At 36.6% G+C, this 23,509-nt stretch overlaps 1 protein-coding gene across 1 annotated transcript in view; it reads right to left on the reverse strand.

The window, feature by feature from the left end:
* GNAI1 (G protein subunit alpha i1) overlaps window positions 1–23,509 on the reverse strand; it is a 76,053-nt gene that overhangs the window by 27,384 nt on the left and 25,160 nt on the right. The window lies entirely within an intron of this gene.

Here is a 23,509-nt window from a genome sequence, read left to right on the forward strand (position 1 = left end):
CTTTTTCTGTCTCTTACAGTTCAGTTTGATTTTATATCAAAACTATTTTTGTTTTCCAAACACATAGACAAGTTCTCAAAAATAAGTCCCATTTGTTTTACTTCTTAATACTTAAATTTACTAAATAAAACTCAGCTGAAAAAAATGCTTTCATTGTTGTCCATGTATATTCTCCAAATGATTAAAATTTTCAATCTTCTATAACTTAAATTGAAGCACCATAAATTAGTTTTTTTCAAGATTCTGAGCTCCCTATTGGAAGATATTAAACTGTTTGGCCAATTATCACACTTTAACTTTTGTATCCTGTGATGTAGATGTCAGTAATGCCAAGAAGCCACATAAAAATTTTAAAATATGGTATGTTAAAATAGCCACATATCCTGCAATGTATGTTCAACCACCATTGTTAAACAACTGAAACCAGCCTACATGATCTGCTGCACCAGGGGCAACAGTATATGCAGGACAGAAATATCTCCCACTACGTTTTTCTATCTTTGTCACTCAAGCGACAAGGGTTCCTTAAGCTCATTCTCAAACTTCTCCTCTACTCTCTACATGTACAGGGACTCTGCCCGATTTGACTTCATACCAGTATGCCATCGTAACATGGAAGTATTACTAATGGAGTGTCCTTTATAAAGTAGAGCCGTCTCATCCCTCACACGTCACAGTTGCTGGTATCTTTACATAAATTAGATTATTTTTAGGCTTATCCTGGTTGGCAGACATTGAGAATATCTGTGTATAGGACATAAAACAAGTAAGATATGACAAGTCCACTGTTTAGCTCAGCGATTTTCAACCGATACACCACAAGTTTTTAAAACATGCAATACCTGACTATTTAATGAGGGGCAGTGACCTCTCTTTCATTAGACTGTCAAATAAAAAAAATAACAACACCCAAAACAACAGCCATCTGTCTAGTGTGAATGAATAAAAATTACACCTATTCTTTGTCATATCAACAAAAATATAGTATGTATTTTTGGTGTGCCCTTGAATTTTAGTAATTAGTTTATGTGTGCCATGAGAGGAAGAAGACTGAAAATCACCTTTGGCTTAGTTTAGTTTTATACTGTCTTTGGCCAGAACTACATATGTGGACATACTTACTCCTGTTTGACAGACAGGGCTCAGGATTTTCTTTATCTGGGCCATATTCCCATTTTCCCAGCCATTCCTATGGTGCTTTATGCTCCCAGGATTACTGAACACAACTTGGAGTTCCAAGAACACCTACCACTGATCACACCACAAATCTTCACAAAGTTTCCATTGTCAAAATCTAATTTCCTCTTCTTCCTCTTGCCACCCTTGTGATCCTCTATCAACCATCAAACTTATCTCCATCAGCCTCTCCTGACTCAGGGCTCATGTGATCCCTGTTGCCTCTCTGCACATATTTCTACTTGAATTTTCAGCAGCTAACTTCTACTACACACACGATCAACCAAAAATGTATCTGAATTTACTAAAGCTATTTATGACTACAACTGGATGCCAAACTTCTGGGTTTCAATCTCTTCACCCCCTTTCCCCTCCAGCTGCACAAAGACACACACACCCAAATCATCAGAGGAATCTGAGAACAGGTCATAGTTAAATGCCCCATTTGAAATTCTGGGTGAAAAATACTGCTTAAATTTTACTTTTGATTTGGTACTCAAAATTTTCCCCAAGATATCAGCACACTAAATAGAAAAGCAGGAGCTGAGTAAGCAATGAGGGCATTCCTCACTCACAGACAGCTTTGAATCCTTCAGGGCATCTGCCAATGAAAATAACTTCAAGATAAAAAACTGTTGTGTATCAATCACCCACAGTGTGCCAGCTCTGTGATAAGCACAACTGCAGGCATTACAGCTCACACATTTCTCTCCTTTGAGAGGTCCACCCAAGTAACACACCAAGGAAACACCTGAGCAGTTCCGAGCAGGGCATCTTCAAGAATGTTCTGTGGGTTTCTAGAGTACCATAAACTGAGTCAGCAGCCGCTATGCTGTGATAATGGAACACTCTAGATCTCAGTATCCACACACAATGGTGGTGATTCCACAGGCATTGTGAACACCAATGAACAGCCAACCACCCATGATCCACTCTAGCAATGAAACAACTCAGAAGGCTTCCTACAGGACATAAGCTGATAAGGCTTGAGAGCCACATAAGAGGAAAAGATCAGAAACAGTTAAGAATATGATTAGTACCAGTTAAACTATATACAACACAGATGAGACTTTTTAAATCATAATAAGAAAAAAAACAGAATTTTCCTAGTGTAAGACATTATTATCTTTAAATTCAAATTCACTTCATCTCTCTTCAAGTAACTGGTGGCCTGAGACATTTAGCTTACTTTGCAATGAGCATCTAGTTGAAGGCTTGTGGTTCAAAAAATCCTGAGATCTGTTTAACGCTAAAACATGGGGATACTCTATTTTGCCATGTATAATGTGCACCATGTTCTTGTTTGCATTATATGTGGGATTATTATACCCACGGTATGTAATCATCAGACCCATGTATAATGTGCATCCTTATTTTTCCCGTCAAAAATTTGGGCAAAAAGTGAGCATTGTGCATGACAAAATATGGTAGCTTTCTTATTAATCATATTTCTACCTATTTCTTGCTAGTCACAAGGTTCTCTTTGTGGAATACATATCCTAGAGGCAGAAATGCTAAAAAAAGAAATTTTCAAAGCTTAGTGATTTATGTAATTGGTTTTCAATTCTCACTTCTATGCAGAGTCCTGGCAGGAAAATCACAAACACTGCAGAGTTATGGTTCCACCATTCTAAATGCTGGCATTCTTTGCACATAGTGCACAGGGAAGAATTAAAGGTTGTTCTCAAGTCAGCACATTGATGTTTGAGAGATTGGTAGGAAGTAATATTCTAAAAACAAAACCAAACCCATTAGAGGTAGTAAAGAGGCAGAGAAGAGAGAAAAGGCTAAAGTTTCCTAACAACAATCTGCTAGGCAGCTATTGCTTTTCACCTAAGTTCAGAGGTGGATTTGAAATAGTGGGAACAACCTTCTTTCAAGGAGGAATAAGGGCTATATAACATATACTGGTCAGGGAGGATATCAAAGTGTGTGACCACTGCAGTCACTAGGCCAGGCTGGTCAAGATGACTATGTGGCCTATAAAGTAACTGTCAGCAGCCAGACACTGTGAAATGGGTGAGACTCCAAAAGAGTAGAAAGGAAGAAAGTTAACTCCCAAGGAGCCAAGAACGTGTGCAATGCCACAGTACGGCAGGAGCTATAATGGCAAAGAAGAAATCACCAAGGGTCCCTCAGGCCTCTATGGAAAAAGTGACTGCTCTAGAACTAAATCTCTGAGAGTACATATTGAGCACAGTAGGTGCAGAAAGTGGAGCTCAGCATCTGCTGATAAGGCATCGCAGAGATGGTGGAAGGGCACAGGAGCATCCCACAGTAACACACAGGGAACTCACCTGCAGTTAGGGGCCAAACATGGAGAGAGAAATGTATAAAGTTTGGAAGGGGGCTGGTGGATAAAAGCAAATCAAGATATAAGTAACCCTTAGCTAGATCCTAATTCTTTAAACAGAATTATGCAATTTACCATTATAAAAATGATGATCAGATTGTACCTGCCCCTGATTTTGTTGAGGAACAATAAAGAAAATTTAAACTTTTAACTTCTGGTCTCTGAAAACAAATACTATTTCTTCTCCCAAGAAGATTCTTTATCCAACTCTCTGCTTAGGGTTATATGTATCTCATTTCTTCCCTGGCGTCAGGGTTGTGAGTTGCCCAACATCACAGGCTGTCCAGAAGCTATTAAAATGCAGATTTAGTCACATTATGTTATGGTGAATTCCTAACACCAGCAACCTACTTTTAAGAAATCCTACTTTTTATGTAGAATAACCAGATTAAAATTTTGGCATTCAATAAAATTAAATTACAATTTAGTTTTAATTGAAGTAAAACCAAATTACAAATGCAATTAAAGTCACTTACATTTATCATAGTGCTACTATAGGATTAACAAGATCAATGTCCTTATATTTAAGATAGAAGCAAATACAGTACGAGTAAAAGTAAGGGCAAATATAAATTAAAAATAAGGAGCTTAAGTATCCCTATTTAAAGAAAAAGATTCCTCCTCTCCTTTGGAGCATTTATTTTAGAAAAATTGTAAGTACTTACTGCTCTCTAAAATGTTTTTAGGTGTGTCAATACACACACACACACACACATCCACACATGTATACTTTTGGAAATAAAATAAACCTTTTTTCTGTCCGATTTATGACAAAGAACGTCTTTCTCTAGGACCTGGGAGCCATTTCTTTGAAATGAAAGCATCAACAGAGAAGATGGGGCCCCCACCTCCCAATTTCTGTGGTGCAGCCCATTCCTAACTTGGGTGGGCGCCTGCTCTAAGCTGCAAAACTAACCTCCTTTCATACAGATAAGAGAAGTTCTTGTGTTCTCTGGATCAGGCCAATTAGCTAACATAGGTGGTCTCGCTCTTAATAGGTAAAGTCAGGATGAACAATAGGTGTGACATACTGTGTTGTGAAGCCTCTTACCTTAGGATTAGTTATTGTGTATCTTGAAAACTTGTATATAACAGGTTCTATCACCTTGGCTATCTAAGGGGATGAGATTCCTTTCTGTAGCTGAAACCTTCAGTGAACTATCTGAAATGCACACCACACTCTAGTTCAATGCTTATTCAATAATAAAAGTGTTTTCTTTTCCCCATTATCTTTGTGAAGAGAATTTCTGGGTTGGGAGAAGATTTTGTTTCTAATTACAATTCCCAACAGGGGTAAGAATCTAAAAATCTTTTTTATTTAACTTGGAGAAGCTCTAAACTTATAATTAAATGTATATTCAGGGTGGGGCAACAGTAGTGTTACAGCTGTTAACATGGAAAATGAAATAATAAATAATAATACTAGAATAAACTCTGTGTTTTGTGTATTCCCAACTATGAACTACCTACCCCAATTCGCCCTACCCCAAATGTATAATTATGGAATATACCTGACATTCTGGGACATAAGAATAATGTGATGACAGCAAACACCAGAATACAAATCCTCCAATGGCCTTTCTCCAATCTTAACCCTCCATTAAAAAAATGACCACCTGAACCCTAACTGGTGTAGCTCAGTAGATTGAGTGTGAGCCTGTGAAGCAAAGGGTCACTAATTTTATTCCCAGTCAGGGCACATGCCTGGGTTGCAGGCCGATGTCCAGTAGGGGGCACATGAGAGGCAATCACACACTGATGTTTCTCTCCCTCTTTTTCTCCTTCCCTTCCTCCCTCTCTAAAAATAAATAATTTTTTTTAAAAATGACCACCTGAGCCACTTATGTCTGAGAAAGATATCATACTATTAGACTGAGCAAAAATAGATGCACGCACAGGCTACTCTAGAAAAGTTGGTTGGACAAAACAAAGAATTGTGGGCTCTTTCCTGGAAGCCCAAAGAAACCACATACATCAGCTACCTAAACAGGGAAATCAATGCTTCTACATGTCCAGTCTACAGATTCAAAAGGTGATGGTGAGGAAGGATGGAGGACTGAAGGCCACAAGCATATTCATGGGGGTCTACAGATTTTACGTAAGAACTATTAACTCACTATTTTTATTTGTACAATGACAAATAATTTAAGAAATTCTGAACTACTTAAGTGAATCATATGGCTAAACAGAGCCTTTCATAGTCTATACCTGAATTTGTATTTTTAGATGCCTAAAACACTTAAGTACTAAGTATTGTGCCTTGTTTGGGGACCTATCCATCCACCACTGTATCTGTTTGGGTACCCATCACTAGACCCCTCACCACCGAAGAAGGGGTCATGTGTTTCTACCTGGCAAATCAGAGTATGTCATAGAGAGTAAAATTCCTTATGCTTATAGATCTTATATAAACAAATAAAGCATTTTACATATTTACATATAATACATATAAAACTTACAAATAATCACTTTGGATATAGTGATTCCCACCCACCCCTCCAAAAAGGGAATGAGATCTAGGCAACAACCACATACCTTCCCTGACCTTTTGTGGGAAAGAAAAATCACAGCATTAAAAGGATGATATGAAATCTGCCCCACAGAAGCCCTTTTCCATGACCACATCACGAAAGACCCTGTTTAGGAAGGAGCCAGAACAGAAGGAACCAGCACTGGGAGACTGACAGAAAGCTGGATGAGAGAAGCCTGATGGCACTACTTGAACGTTCAGATGAAGTTATACTCAGAGAAAACAATGCGGTTTACCATCCAAATTGGAACACCTTTTGAGAGTTAGAGGAGGCATGAGCCAAAACCAGGACTGACCTGGGCAAAGCAAGAAGTACATCTCTCTCCATAACTGAAGACAATCACACCGTGATTTCCAAGTGAGGAGAGCCCGTTATAAGTTTGCTTTCTGTGACATAAATCCAAAAAGAGTTTGCACTAACCCTGTGCCATGCACTATTACTTTAATTATCTTGAGCTAATGAGGGAAAAACAAAGAAGGTTAATGATGCATTTGGGCCAAGTGATGGTCAAATGACAATCACTGTATGCTTTACAAAAGTTACAGAAGCTTAGATAGAAAAAAGAAAGGAGAAAACTTAAGTCACACACAGCCCAGTGTGAAAGAGATATACTAAATCCAAAACAATCATATTGCAAGTAAAACTTATTGTAGCTAACATGTCATCATTTAACATAGCAAATTAATATTAATTTTACTTCTAAAGTGATATATTTATATACACGTGGTGTGCCAAAAGTATGTTTACAGTTGTTCATATGAAAAATAATACAATAATTAAATACTAATACAAAAATAAACTCTTACATACAACTGTAAATTATTTCACCTCACCCTATATATTTAGAAAGTTGTCTTATTTTATAGTTTACATAAACCCTATAAACAAGAATTTTGCTCCCAATGATAGCGACATGCACTTATGAAAATAATTTAGAGCCATACAGAGAATGTCCTCCTTCCTTACAGAACCAGATGCTACTTTGTCTAAAACTCAAGTCCCTTTGTTCTCATGTTTTTTGCTCACCTATTTATGATTTATCACTCGTAAATAAGTAATATATACCAACTTTGCAACTTTTCCTGTGCTGACTTCCAATTTTCCGTGGGTCTCTCACATTTCTGAACACATGTGAGCAGAGGCACTGAATGACTGCCTCTGTTCTCAACCTTTTCAAGGATGTTTCAACACAGGACAGTCTTGGAAGACAGAAACAATGTCTCCCTCTGGAGCAGAGGGCTGGTCTGTTTACCGTCCAGTATAACAAAGATAATGTATCCTCTGGGACAAAGGTCAGGCAGGCTCACAGAACATTATGAAAAAATTGGGGATCCCTAAGTTCAGGGATCTATTGCAACTTTATCCACTGCTTGCATAGCTATTCCCTCACTCTATATTGCCATCAGAGAATTGAGGTTTGGTATATCACCACAATAAATGCTAACTCTCTAGAAACTGTAGTTGTTGTAATAAAGTCCTTTTTGTCTTGGACCCAGAAATCTCATGTCCTCAGACAGCAATCATGAAAGTGTTGTAGGCTAACTTGTTAGCATGTAAATAGGGTAAAGCCTCAGACATAGAATTGTTCTTGACATGCTGTTCTGCTCCACTTATAATCAACTCCCAAATTTCTGGTGACTAGGGACACTTCCAGCCATGCTCTCTATACCTGTTCCCAAACTTTTAATTTCTTCCCCCAAATGGCAGCTCAAATAGGTTTGTCCTGTAAATCCAAGGAAAAAGAACAGTAGTTCTCAAAGTATGATCTAAAGACCAGCAATATCAGCAATACTTAAAAATGTACATCCCCAGGCCCCACCCAGACCTTACAGAATAAAAAACACTTGGGAGTGGAACCCAGCAATCTGTGCTTTAACAATCCCTCCGAGGATTCTGATGCAAGCCCGAGATTGAGAACCACTAAGGCAGAAGAAAAGTCACCTCTTTTTTCTTGATTAGTGATCAGAATAATTATCATCACTTAGTTGTCAATTAGCTATAAAAAACAACAGATTGCTTTAACAAAAAAGTACACTTCCCTTCTTCCCCCCCCAAAAGTGAGACAAGCAACACTCCATTTCTGCAAATTGGTTACTAAAAGCCAGCTGGACTCTCACAGCTACTCTGCGTTTAATATGGTGTAATGCATTACTTTGGTTACAGTATAGGAAGAAAATCCACTTTCACATAGTTATGTAGTCAGGACAAGGGAGATCATTTCCATAGCACTTACAGATAATTCTGGATAGTGTTCTATGATTCTACAACAAAATCTGAAAAGAATACCATAAAGTTATAATGCATTTCTATAAACTTTTCATACATTGACACTTTAATATCCATTAAAGTGTCTTGTATCTAGAATGAATCTTTGGACCACATTTGATATGGAAATTAGTTGACTTAGTTATACAGAATTGAATGTTGATAGGATTTCAATATATAAAAACCACCTTTTAACTTTTAATATTATCTATAATTTCATCAGAAGAGGCTTTAGGTCTTGGGAGGACGTAAAGCTCCCAGTGATAGAGACAAGTTCTTAAAACCTCGATTTATTTATTCACTGTTGGTGCAACAGCTCACATTTCAATATTAACAACAAATATGGTTAGCTGTTTTCCTCGAAGCAACAGCCTCTATGCCAAATTCTCAAGTTCAATAAACTGTAATTTATCTACCAGTCATTCTTTCAAGTAAATATGGCATTCCAGAAAAACAGCAACTAGTTCAATCCACAACTCAGTGACATAAGTTCTTTCCGTCATGATAACCAGCATACTTTCACTAGCAGGATAACAGGAAGGGAGAGCGAGAACCATGAAGAATGGTTAAGAAAAACGTATGTGAAAATTTATATGAACTATGGAAGAAGGAGAATTCTGTTAGAAGACCATGAGAAATAAAGAAAAGGTGCCGTAAAAGCTTGTAACCGCCAATAGCCCATAAAACAGGTTCTCTCCTCCCTCTACTACAGTAAGAGTGGTGGCTGGGACACGGCACCCAGAGACAGTATTTCTCACCCTCCCTTGCTGCTAGGTGTAAGCCACATCACCTCATTCCTCATCAATGCCATGTATGCGTAAAAAGAAAATGCAGCCTTGCATTATCTCTCTCCTGATGCTTCGTATCAACTGCAAAAGAGGTGTGACTATGGCTTTATTCCAATGATGCCTGGGGGACAGTGGGACCATGAGAAGGCAAGAACTTGGGTCCCTGAACGCCCATGTGAGGCAGAGCAGCCCAGCACTATTTAATTTCAGATTTGTTACACGGGAGAAATAAAGTTATCTTCTTTAGGCCAGTCAGGTTAGGTTTCTTTGACACAGAACTTGGCATTTACTCTGACATTTTAAAAAATATTGTGTACATAAACAAAACAAACTAAAGAGTGCCTCAACCTACAAACTCTTTTTTCATTCTTTATTCAATCATTTTATTGTTATTTTATTACAGTTGTCCCAATTTTCCCCTCTGTGCTTCTCTGCCTACTCCCCACCCGCCCCCAGTCCCACAGTCAACCCCCACACTGCTGTTCATGTCTGGGGTCATTCATACATGTTCTTTCTCTAGTCCCTTCCCCTTCTTTCCACCATTATCACAAATGTTTTTAAAAGTCACCATAAATAAAGTGGAAAGGCAAATTACAGAAAAGTAAAAAATATTAGTTATTAATGAATACCAAAGTGTTTGTTTAATTCATAAAGAATTAACACTAATTGACAATAAAAATATTAATATTCTAAGTGGTAAAAGACACAAAAAACACAATTTATAGAGAAAAACAAACATATATAGTGTTTTAAACTATACACACACACACACAGTTGTTGCTCAGTATCTACGGAGGATTAGTTCCAGGGTCCCCCTTGGACACCAAAATCTGAGGGTGCTCAAGTCCCCTATAGAAAATGGCACAGTGTTTCCACATGATCTGCATTTGCATACAGACTACAGCAGGAGCACCTACATAGCACTTCATTCACATGGATTCAGCACAGTGCTCAGCACATGGCAAATTCAAGTTCTGCTCTCTGGAACTTTCTGGAAAATTTTTTATTTTTCAAATATTTGATCCCCAATAGTTGACTTCACAAATGTGAAACCTACAAATACAAAGGACTGCCTATATACATATATTCATGCAAAAAACTAAATATGAAATATACTGAAAATAGTGTTTATACCTGAGTAATATAATTTATTCCTCAAGCATTTCTGTAATTTCCAATTTTTTCATCCTACATAAGTTTTATGTAAAATTGTACAATTTATTTAGAAAACTTTGGTCTTATCTCCCCCATGATTAAAGTTAAATGAGCCTGGCTGGTGTAGCTCAGTGGATTGAGTGCAGGCCTGAGAACCAGACGATCGCGGTTCGATTCCCAGTCAGGGCACATGCCTGGGTTGCAGGCCAGTTCCCAGCAGGGGCCAGTTCCCTGCAGGGGATGCACAAGAAGCAACCATACATTGATGTTTCCTTCCTCTCTCCTTCCCTTCCCCTCTAAAGATAAATAAATAAAATGTTTAAAAAAAAAGTTAAATGAAATCTTTAACTTCATTTGCTTCAACCCATGCTCCCATCTCATTACTCATTTAATCACACGCTAATCATAGCAAACTACTTTTACTCCTAAAAGTTTCAAGATCATTCCTGCCTCATTCCTCCCCCTTTACTTCCTCCCAAGTAGAGCCCCCTATTAACATGGGCACTAAGAAAAAAGGACCACGCCACACTTAGGCAGGAGAACTCCTGGGGTTCAACTTTTTCAACCAAGGCCATTTCAATTTTCAGGGAACTTGGAAACTAATCTGACAAACACTGGGCCTGCTACTTGGCCCAATACAGCAGGTGGGACAAGCACCTAGACCACTACTCTACAGACACTTAGGTAGTAAGAGATCCCAGATCTGCCCTTAGAGGTAGCTCAAGAAGGATGGCTCTAAGTAAGCCATGAGATAAAACACCCCAGATGTCAACTGTAATGGCAGCGGCACCCAGGTGAGAGCCATCACCTCCAAGATGACAGGAGGCAGAGCACATTACATCTAGAGGGGCTAGAGTCTGTCACTGCCACAAGGATTTCAAGTACTAAGTCATTCTTCCCTCGGTTCCTCCTGCCCACAGTCCCCTGTACCAATTAGGAAGAACAGCAGTAGGAAAGAATGGCAAATGATGAAACATTTTTATTGGAACACTACATAAAAGGACTGTTTAAATGATCAGACTGGACTAAGGCTTTAGCAATATTTCATCATTTAGAACATTTTGTAATTCTCCCTACTAAACAGCAAGTAGAGGCCCAGCAGGAGGCAGGTTAATTTAAGGCTACATTAAAATAAAAAGAGTGGAATTAACTCTTGTAACCATGTTAATACCTAAGCAATGATTTCTAAGCATCTTAGAAAGAATCATGAATATTATACTTTCCCTAGCAAGCACCCCAAATTTTACATACTATCTCCATCTCCTATTCCGAGGAATTAATCAAGTCAGACTTGGATGGCCTTGTGTTTCTGAACTGATGTGAGTTGATGTTATTCTCTCACTACTTCAAACATTTCCGTTCAGGAAATCTCACAAATCATTGACTGATTGTGCTGTACTCTGTAACACTAGTCATTTCTTTCCCTTGCTATCTATTCTAGCTTTAAGCTAAAAACCTTAAAAAATGTAATATTATGCCAGTCAACATATACAAAATAAAGAGTTGGGTTTGTATTTTGTTTTGTTATTTGTCTTTCTCCCCAAAGCAAAGTTGGATGCCTTGGAAAGACTCAAAAAGCAAGCTGCTAAAAAGGCTATTCAAGTGTGAGACATTGTTAAACAGACAAGAGAAAATTTTTTAAAATTTGTAAGAATTCTTCATTCATAATCATTTCCAGGTATCTTTAAATTTTCACTTGAAAGAAAGAGAAACTGGAAATTAGGCGTCCATTACACCAAAAAGACAACTCTGAACCACTAATCAACACTAAAAAAAAAAAAGCCATGATCCTACATCAAAAATTGCTACATGAAAGTATACTTATATATGTTCAACTAAAAGAAAATATTCAAGGTATGTTTGCAATATTTCTTTTAGGATTTCTCCATTAACACAGGTAGTTTTTGACAGATAAATTCTGATCCCATCAGTCAGAGGAAACTCACCCATGCATGTCAGCATATTTAAAACATATTCAACCTCTCAACTTTTATACTCCTCCCAAAACTATTTTTCCAAAATGTTTAAATGAGTATCAACTCTTTATTGCAAAATTTTAGCATGGCATCCCAAAGGTTCTAGGATGTGGACCTGAATGCTGTTCATCTCATCTCTCCTTTATATACCTGCAGTCATTCTCTAGCTAGGTAAGTCTGCAGATTGTCTACCTAACCCAACGATTTTCAACCGTTTCATCTCTTGCACACATAAGCTCATTTCTAAAATTCTGCAGCATACCAAAAAGTATATTTTTTCTGATATGATAAAAATAGGTTTAATTTTGACTCATTCACAATTGCCAGCAATTGTTGTATTGGCTGTAGTCTTTTTTTCTTTCTTTTTTTTTCAATTTGACATTCAAGGGAAAAGAGGTCAGTGCCCCTGAATAGTCAGGTATCACATGTTTTAAAAATTCTTGTTGCACACCAATTGAAAATCACTGATCTAATCCATGCAGACACAATTCTAGCATTTTTATATCAACAACAATGTTACGCAATCAAGCCAAAGTTAAGTAAGACATGGGTCCTGATTCTACGAAGCAGTACCCCAAAATATAAAAAGACAGTCAAGGAAATAAACAACTGCACCATTTTTTTCTTTCATTCAAAAAATACGTATGAAGTGGCCACTACAACACTACACACTGAGGGCAGAGCACGTGGGAGTGAGAGTTATTGCCCTTGGTGTAAGGAGGGGGAGGGACAGGTGGCAGGAAACACGTCTGATTGTGTGGTGAGAAAATAAAACATGCAGACAGTTTACTTTAAAGCATCAACACCTGTTTGCTACTAATGTATCTTTAAAAAGTACTGTATCTGATGAAAAGGAGAAAGTGACAGTGAACTATTACAGAAAAGTTAATAGTCACAAAAGTGTACAAGTAACATAACTCCAGTGTTCAAGAACTACAGACCTCTTATACTTTCAATTGGTCCACTAACGTACCCTCTTTACTCTTCTAGGAAGGACACTGAGAAGTGGGATTATGTCTAGAAAGGTGGCACAGAGGACTATGAACTACCCTGTATCATCTGAAGAAAGGCTAAGTGAGGGAGGAATGTTAATGAAAGAAAAAGACAAGGAGAAAAAAAGAACTTCTAATAAATACTTGAAGTGTCCTCACATGGGAAGAGAGGTTATACTGTGTGACACTCAAGGCTGAATTACGAGCAGTAACAAATTACAAAGAACCAAATTTGGCTCACCAAATTTGAGGAAAATAAAAGGAAAAATCTACTAATAATCTGATGCCAGAATCTATAAATCATCATCTGTCCATAGGATTGTTATTCCCCCAGTCCTCTACAGTAACAGCATGTGTGTGTGTATGTATTTTCACTATATCTATATATAGTTTCAATAAATGTCATTTTTCGTCAACAAGTTAAAAAGCAATGGAGCAGCAACTCTGTTTCCAACAGTTAACATATGTTACCACACAACTGACATTTTGTTAAGGGAAGATCTGATACTAGGTGCCCTTACCCTAATAAAGGGGAGGGGTGAGGGAGGGAAGGGGAAAAGGGAGGGAAGGAGAGGGCGAGGGGAGGGGGGAAGGAACAGTGAGGAAGGGAGGAAACTGGGCAAATACAGAACTCTGGATTATGCTACTAAAAATCATTAAACTTATCTGTACTATCCTGATCCATGCAATTGTGTGAAAAGTAAATTTCAATAATAAACAACAACAATAAAATAATAATAAATAAAAAAAATTGTAATGAATTTATATATTCTGACAACAGGCAGTTTCTGTACAAGGTCAAAGTGATCCCATGAAGATCAATACAAAAACAGGCCTTCACTGTTTTTATCTTTAGCTCTCTTCATCAAACAAGAGTGAGTCCAAACATAATAAATAATGGGGCACCTTTAACTAAATCCTGCACTGTTCATGCAAAATTCACACAGAGACATGAAGTTTATAAATAAGAAAGTAGGGGGAAAATATTGAACAAATATCAAGTAAATAAATTTTTCACAATAGGGAATTATTTACTAAAAATGGGGATGAAATGATGCATCAAATCCCACATGACTGGCTAGGACATAATAAAATAGGTTGGCAAGTAATTGGCACACTAATCAGAAAAAAATTATGTTAAGCAAAGAGTCTTTATATCACGAGTTATTTAAAAAGAAGAGGAATTATTTGGTCTTAATTTGAGAAAACCTTAGTTGCTAGTAAAACTATTTGCTCTAGGACTGTGGAACAAGAAACAGTAAATTTCTTAAATGCCACCTGGATTTTCTTTTTTCAAACTGTCTTTCTTGAAGTCCTATTATACTTACTATAAGATGTGCCAATTTCAGTGATGTTAAATATATCTATCTTAGAATTTATGAAATATGTCTCCCCTTGATTCATCCTTACTAATGGATCTAAATGCCAGGGCAGGACTTCCATTAGGGATTTAATATCATATACTCAAGTTTTAAAAGTTAAGAAGACTTTGGGGTTTCTTTACATATATTCCCAGAAGGGGGATCCCTGGGTTACATGGCAGTTCCAGTTTTAATTTTTTAAGGCAATTACAAAGTTCCTTCCACAGTGGCTATGTCAATCTGCATTCCTACCAACAGTGCCCCAGGGCTCACCCTTCTCCACATCCTAGCCAGCACTTGCTTTTTTTTTTTTTATGGTAGCCAGTCTGACAGATGTGAGTGAGGTGGTATCTCACTCTGGTTCTAATTTGCATTTCTACCCAAGAACCTAATCAAAGGAATACATGCACCCTTATGTTCACTGCAGCACTATTTACAATAGTCAAGATCTGCAAGCATCAGTAGATGAGTGGATAAAAAGATATAGTATTTACACGATGGAATACTACTTGGTTATAAAAAAGATATTCTTTGCAACAGCATAAATGATTCTGTAGCGCATTATGCTAAGTGAAATAAGCCAGTTAGAAAAAGAGAAATACCATATAATCTCACTCATATGTGGAATCTAATGAATAAAATAAACTAACAAACAAAATACAAATAGACTCATAGATACAGAGAACAGACAGCGGTCAGAGGGGAGTGGGTTTGGGGAACTGGGTCAAAAAGGTGAAGGAGGGTCTTCTATCCAGTACCCCAACCAAAAGATGAAACAAAGAAAAAAACCGTATACATACAAACAACAGAATGGTGACCGCCGGAGGGAAAGGGGCGTGGGAGGAGGTAGAAAAGGATAAAGGGGGGATAAATGGTGATGGAAGAAAACTTGACTTGGGGTGATGAACACACAATACAATATAAAGATAATGCATTATAGAATTATACCCCTAAAACCTATATAATTTTATTAACCAATGTTATCCCAATAAATTCAATAAAAAAGGAAGGAAGAAAGGAAGGGAAAGAGAGGTGTGGGAGAGGAGAGGGAAAGAAAGAGTTAAGAAGACTTAAAAAGCACGAAAAGCAACTCAACATCTACAGTCATTGGGAAATGCAAATCAAAACAACAATAAGATACTATACTTCACACCTATTAGGAGGGCTAGAATCCGAATCTCACATATTGGGGATAAAGGGTTTTGGGGGGGGTAATTAAAATGCTCTACAATTGATTACTGGTAATGGCTGCACTACAGTGTGAATATACTAAAAAAACACTGAAATGTACATTTTAAATGGGCAAATTGTATGGCTGGTGAATTATATCTCAAGAAAAATACCTTAAAAAGTAAATTAAAATTTGGTAATCAATAATGTTAATTTAAAAAATAATTTAACTATGAGATTTTAGAAGCCTGATTAGACTCTGCATTTACCTCCTTCCCATGAAATCATCCTGAAACCCTCACACTTGGTTCCTTGCTCAGACAAGACCAAACCGTTCTAAGGGAACTTTCGTTCTATCTCCCCATCTATTGTGTAGAACTTCTGATTGCACAGTTTGCTGAAAACTACAGATTTTTATTTGAAACAGAAGTCCAAAGAGTTTGTATCTAGCTGACAGTGCTATGAGAAAATAATATATTTCTACTACTTTAGTGGGATTCTATACCCTCAAATATTCCCTCAGGAATTTCATTCTAGCCTGTACAGGTCTTTGGTTGCAAAAGTTAGAAGCCTCTCAGCTGTTCACACAGTCATTTCAGGCTTCATTAAAGAGAGCCAAGAGGGTTACTGTTTTGGCAAGAGGATGGAAAAAGCTAACCCAAGTGCCAGGACATGGGATCTTTCCAACATTGTCATCTCTCAAGTCATGATTCTTGCTCCCTATTTTAAATCCAGGAATATTTTTAATGTTTTTTTTTAAGATTTTATTTATTTATCTTTAGAGGGGAAGGGAAGGAGAGAGGGAGAGAAATATCAATGTATGGTTGCCTCTCGTGTGTCCCCTGCTGGAAACTGGCCTGCAACCCAGGCATGTGCCCTGACTGGGAATTGAACCTCAATACTCTGGTTCTCAGGCCTGCGCTCAATCCACTGAGCTACACCAGCCAGGGATAAATCCAGGAATATTTTTAAAGAGAAAAATTATTTTACATTCTGACAAATAATGAAAATAAGACAAAAAAGGAGGTAAAGAACTATGAAAAGAGGATAATGAGAAAACTATTATTTAAAATATTTAAAATAGATAAGCTGAAACCAATAAACTAATACAGAATAAGGATAGAAAAAAACAATAAACAAAAATAAAGCACAAGAACTGCAACAAAGGCAATACGCAAGCCTATAAACATAAAAAAAGATAGTCAATCTCACTAATCATCAAAAAAAGGTAATAAAAATATCTTTAGCCAAATCAGCATTGTGAATTGTGAGCATGGTGTGGGAGTGAGTGTGAGTACACTGATGTGCTGTTACCAAGGGTAGAAATGTTACAACCTTTTAGAGGGCAACAGACAATACATTTCAAAAGCCTTGAACAATATCCTAAATCCAAAAACTATGAGTTTTAAAGAGATTTGTCCTATACCATTTATGCATTTGAACAGTACAACAACAAACTATGATATAGCCATATGAATATACTGTAGATAAGCATTAAACTTGTAATGGCTCTGCATTAAACACAAGGGATCAAAGTATGAAACCCTTCTAGGAAAACACAGGAGAAAAGCTTCATGGCATTGAATTTTGCAATAATTTCTTGGATATGACACCAAAAATACAAGCAAGAGCTACAACAAAAAACTTAACTGGACTTCATCAAAATTTTAAACCTGTGTATCAAAAGACACAAAAAAGGAAATAAAAGGCAATCCAAAGAATGAAAAAAGTACTTTCAAATTATGGATCTTATAGAAATTAACATACAAAATACATATAGACCTCTAAGACAACATAAAGCAAATATCCCAATTAAAAATTGAACAAAGACCTTGAATAGACAAGTTTCAAGAGATATACAAATGATCAATAAGTACACAAAGACATGTTCAACATCAATATCATTAGGAAAATGCAAATAAAAACTACCTTGAGTTACCACTTTTCATACACAAAACCCCCCATAAATAGTAGATGTTGGAAAGGATGTAGAGAAATTGAAACCCATGTGCACTGTTGATAGGAATGTGAAATGGTGCAGCTACTATGGAAGAACAGCACAACACTTTAAAATTAAAAAATAGCATTTTTAATTCTAAAAATTAAAATTAAAAATAGAATTACCGTATTCACAGAAACTAGTAAAAAGGACACATGGAGAACAACTAAGGGGGGGTGGAAATGGAAGGGAGGTGGGGAGCATGGGGAGGGCTGGGATGGGAGTGGGGGATGGAAAACTATATTTGAACAATAATTAAATTTAAAAAAGAGAAAAAAGAATTACCGTATGATCCAAAAAGTCTAAAGCAAAGTCTCTAAGAGATATTTATATACCAATGTTCACAGCAGCCTTAGTAACAATAAACAAAAGATGAAAACAACTGAAAAGTGCATCAATGGATGAATGGATAAACTGTGGTACATATACATGCAATGGAATATTATTCAGCCTTGAAAAGAAAAGTCTGATACAAGCAACAATATGAATGAACCCTGAAGACAGCAGGCGAAGCACAATAAGCCAGGTATAACAGACGAACACTGTATGAAGTACACAGAGTAGACACATTTACAGAGAGAGAAAGTAGAGTGGTGGTTGCCAGGCAATGGGGAGTTACTGATTATTGCACAGAGTTTCAGTGTGAAAGGATGTGAAAGTTTCAATAATAGATAGTAGTGATGATCGAAAACAATGTGAAGATACTTAATGCCATTGAACTGTAGACTTTAAATGGTTAAAACGGTAAATTCTTTATTATGTATGTTTTACCACAATAAAAAAGAAATGAAGTGTATCTGGTGTTTGTATGCATGGGTGCTTGTTTCTAATGAATATCACAGTAATCTTAAAATAAAATCTAGTCAATTAGTGAAAGGGGATTAAACACATGTCTAGAGCACTTTCCGCATGCACACGTTCTCATAAGGTTTTTTTTATCTAGGCTACTTCCTAGTGCTTCCAGTTGCTGGTAAAGTCCCACTGGAGTTGGCACAAGGACAATGACTCTCAAAAAGGACGATGCCAGAAATTGATGAGAGCATATTTGGTTGTTGGAGTAGCTGGGTGTATTGCTGCAACACACAAAACAATCCTATCAATCCTATCAATGAAGCATTGTCCTGTGTTTTGCACAATTTTCTAAACACCCTCTGGACATCCCTATTCACAGTCTGAGTCTAGAATCTCATTAATACAAAGACCTTTTCCCATGGTTTTAATATATACTGATTTTTTTTCCAGGAATGCATATATGGAGAGAAGAATGTACCTTGATCGTTTAGAAATTTCAGAAAAGATGAGCTTCATTTCTGATGATCACATTCTCAGTAGGACAAGTAGTTGGCCTGTGCAACAAACTACAAATTATTCTATATATTGAAACAAGTATCTGATTTTCATAATGACTTGTAGCTGCAATTTTACATACTGAAAAGCATATTATAAGTACTTTCTTATATTTTTAATACATTATATTGGTTGTTATACTGGTTGTTTTTTATTTTAATCAGAATTCTATATATTTTTACATTAAATATTATTTTGTATTAGTTTTGAGTGTACAGGATTGCTTTTACTAAATACACAAAAGTAGGTTATTATTCACAAATTTTGTGTCAGGATATTATGGAGCACATTAAAATTATTTGCTACAAAAGGGGTACTGGGTCTGATAAGGATGGAAAACTTCGTTCTAGGGCTTTTAAAATATGGGCATCTTCTCCTTTGCCAGATACCTGACTCCATCTTCAATTCAGAAAACCCAGACCTTCATCTCAAGTACAGAAAAAGAGAAGATAACTCCATATGCTTCTTGCTGTACCTTATGGACATTTCCCACAGAATGTCAAACTCTGCAAAAAAAGAACTTACTTCTCTTTCTTCCTTCCATCCATGTGCAATGCTCAGAGGCTGGATGCCTACCGGTCACAGATACAGAATGACAAAGGTCACCCTTCCATTAGCTTAAAGGGCAGACAAGGCTCAACTCCAAGTTTCTTTCCAACTCCAAAAAGTCTGTGAAACTACCAATGGTTCTCTCATGTGACTTTAGATTTTGAAACAACCAAGTAAACCACAATCCATTAACCCACTCACTCTCACCAGCTGTTCATAAGGATGCCACCACCTCATCAGCTCTCACAGGCAATATGATGCCCCAGGTGGCACACCCAATGATGACAATAAACCTGCTGTGACAAGCTTTACAGACCTCATCAACTTATAAATCTGAAGACTAAAAAGAAAAAAGCTCCTGCAACCTGCTTGAGAAACTATAGCATACCACTTTTAAGAACCACACACACACACGTATGTATGTATACTTACTTATTTATAAAGCATTATCTGTAGAAAAACATCTGTCTCCATCCACAACCACTGACATTAGGTATAGTGAGGGGTGGGAAATGAAACTGAAAACAACTTCATAAACTTTTAAATATATTTATATATACACATAAATATATATCAAAACTCTGTAGTTTAAAAGTACTAAAATTAAATTATAATATGTAAAGTTATAGAAACAAAATCAGAATGAGAACTCAATATGAATAATCATAAAGTCAACCTAGAATACTAAATTAATATCAATATGCAAATATTCACAATGGGATTATACGCGAGACACTTCACTTCCTTCAACAGTGCTCTACACATAACCTTTAGAGTCAAGCAAATGTAAAGTGTATTTCTATTACTCACACTATGATTACAAGGATGTATCGATTCATTTATGAAAAATGATCTAAATAGCATAGCACCCACCTTTAAATAATTTGGAAGTTGTGCTTTTCCCAATGAGCAAATTACTATCCAACTCAACTTACTGAAAGACTCGCATTTCTATGATCTCAAGTACTTGCTTCTATCTAATGTTTACTCTCACATACGCATGAGGGTTCCTTCAGGAGCAAGAGGTATTTTCATTCATACCTGCTCAGTACCCAGTATAACACCTCGTGAACAGCAGTAAGCACTGTAGCTGCTTTTGCTAATGCATAAAATAGTTACTTTTAATAGATTTTACTACATGACAAGCACTATGCAAATCATTTCTCCAACAATTTTAATAAGCATTATGCCATTACTATGTTATATAATAAACGGTAAAACAGGGCTTGACAAACATTAAAGAAATTGCCCAAGGCCACACCATTTGTAATTAGGGATACAGAAGTCAAAGGTTTTACATTAATTTACATCCTATCTTTAATTCTCAGTAAATTATAAAGTGATAAAGGTCAAAGGGAATGAAACTGTTCAAATGGTGCAGTAACTGTTACCGAGATATTCGACATATTTAATATTTTAATTATATCAATGATTTATTTTCAAATCAGGAAAAAATGAGGTTTCCTTAATGGCGTTTGTTCTTTGGGATAAATAATAAATATGATTTGCTTAATTATATTCTAGTTTTTAAAAAGTACTATAGTGAAAACTACCTGCTATAGAATAATTTAGCTAAAAGAACTATGAGTAGTAAAATATTTGAAGGAGAAAGTAAATGCATAGCATATTCAATTTCACAACAGACATGAAAAGAACGAACAAACGTCACTGCCTAAACTACTAAACTAGAAAACGATTAGCTTTAAAAATTATTTTTCAAGTTATCCCCTATCATTAAAACTACTGAAATGTTATATAAAGAATTTGTTTTATATAAACATATAGTTTTATTTTCGTGCAGAACAGCACACTAAATAAACTGCACAGTCACTTTTCCATGAGCAGATTCATGATGGAATGTTAACAGCACTTTAAAATGACAGAGAAAGAATAAGAGTAACTCTTAACACAACAGATCTGTAGATGTGAGGTGAGGTTTGTGAAAAGACAGAACTACTCAGCAGGAAAGGACTTCTAAAGGTCATCTAGTAGCCCTGTTAGCCTTTGGGAGCACTGCAAGACCATGGAAGCCATTACTGAGAGATGAAAACCTGTTATTTTTAGATTTTAGGGGGGAGGAAGAAAATCCAACTTCCTCTACAAAGTCATTCCAGAGATAACAATATTTAGAATTATAATATTCCTATTTATACTACACACAAATCCTCAAATAGTCCACTTTAAATCCATTTCCTCTTGCTTGGTCTTTGTGGAATATGCGAACAGTTGACTATCACAATACATCCTCACATACTTTATAAAGTCTTCAGCTTTCTCCTTTTGGGGAATAAATGCATCTTTGGCTTTTCTCATAAGCTTTATTTTCTAACCTGTTATAAATCCTTTTCTCTGATGCCTCTCCATTATTCTTGTAAGTCCAAGTGAAGAAGTAGGCGTACTCTAATGCTCTGAAATGTCAACTAGCTATTATTAAGTCTTCATTTTTGCTTTTCCAATTGCTGGTATCTTTGTAAAGTCATCCAATGAAAGCTGAGAGATCATGGAGAATGTTAAAGGAGAGATGAGCAAGAAAGGGCAGAAAAATTAGGTAAGCAAAAAAATCAATTTATGCAATGTTGAAGACAATTCATTAAAAGGTAAATCGAGAGCACTCAGAAAAGAAATCACTGGCATGAGGAAGCAGCCCAGGTTCACTAAAAAAAGGTGGCTCGGGTTTTGATAACATTGTTAAAGGAAAAGGGGTGACTATCCCTGAGACCTGAGGTAGCTTAATTTCAGCAAGGCTTTCACAATATATTTCATAACATTCTTGTGCTCAATACAAGAATGAAATGCTAGACTCCAGTTCACTTAGGTGGATTTATATCTGGTATCTATTAAAGAATTACTATCAGTGTGTGAATAATGTGCTACAAAATGCATACTTTAATCAGGAAGTAGGCAAAATGACAAAAAAAACCATTCTCTCTAAATGTCTCAAAACTCAGTAATAATGGACTAGAACAAACTATCTTCATATGTTAATATAGATGTTAAGATACAGAGCTTACACTTGCAATGTCCAGTTTCTCAATTATGTGTTACTGGTCTGCACTAAGTAGTTACATAATGAATTTCAGTGCAATAGAATTAAAAAACTCACAACAGTGATGCAGGATCTACCCTAAACAGATCCTAATACTGAGGACATGTAAACTTCAAGCCACTGGGCACTGTGCAAACATATCTGGGTTTTGCAAATAGGTATCGGCCCACCCACAAAAGGGTCACTAGATGCTAAGGTATCTGGGGGATTACAGAACTGACATTATTTAGCTTAAAAGAGGGAAGAATTCTAGGGTAAGGACCATTCTGAACTTCAAATACCTAAAACCCTTTCAGATGCCCTATAGAAGAGACCTGACACATACACACCCAAAGGGAGATGAATACAAGGACCACAGAGACAAGTACAGACCTCAGACTACCTCAGTCTCCTGTGGGTAGTCTCAGCAAGTCAGCTCTGAGTCTTCCTTGAAGCTACAGTCAGTACTTGTCCACAATCCTTAAAGGCAGCTTCATAAATTATTTAAGTTTAATAAAGGTTTTGTGGGAAGACAAGGAGTAAGTCTTATATCACACCATGCAAACAGAAACCAATAATATTAGCCCCACACATCCATTCTTCCTTCCCCGAATGTCCCCCAACTCTCTTCCACTTACCTCCCACATGGAGACTCAAAAACGATCAAAAATTCTCGGCCACACTAAATCCTAGGGTGTAGATGAATAGGGACCATTTATTATTTCTACCAGGTGTCCTAAACACTTCTCCCCCAAGCTCTAGGAGCTGTTCAAAGTATTCCTTCAACCCAAGAAGAATTTCTTTCTAGGTGGAGAGACTTTC

Source organism: Sturnira hondurensis, unplaced genomic scaffold (assembly GCF_014824575.4).
Source record: "Sturnira hondurensis isolate 20B ecotype Veracruz unplaced genomic scaffold, ASM1482457v3 Scaffold0016462, whole genome shotgun sequence".
Taxonomy (NCBI): domain Eukaryota; kingdom Metazoa; phylum Chordata; class Mammalia; order Chiroptera; family Phyllostomidae; genus Sturnira; species Sturnira hondurensis.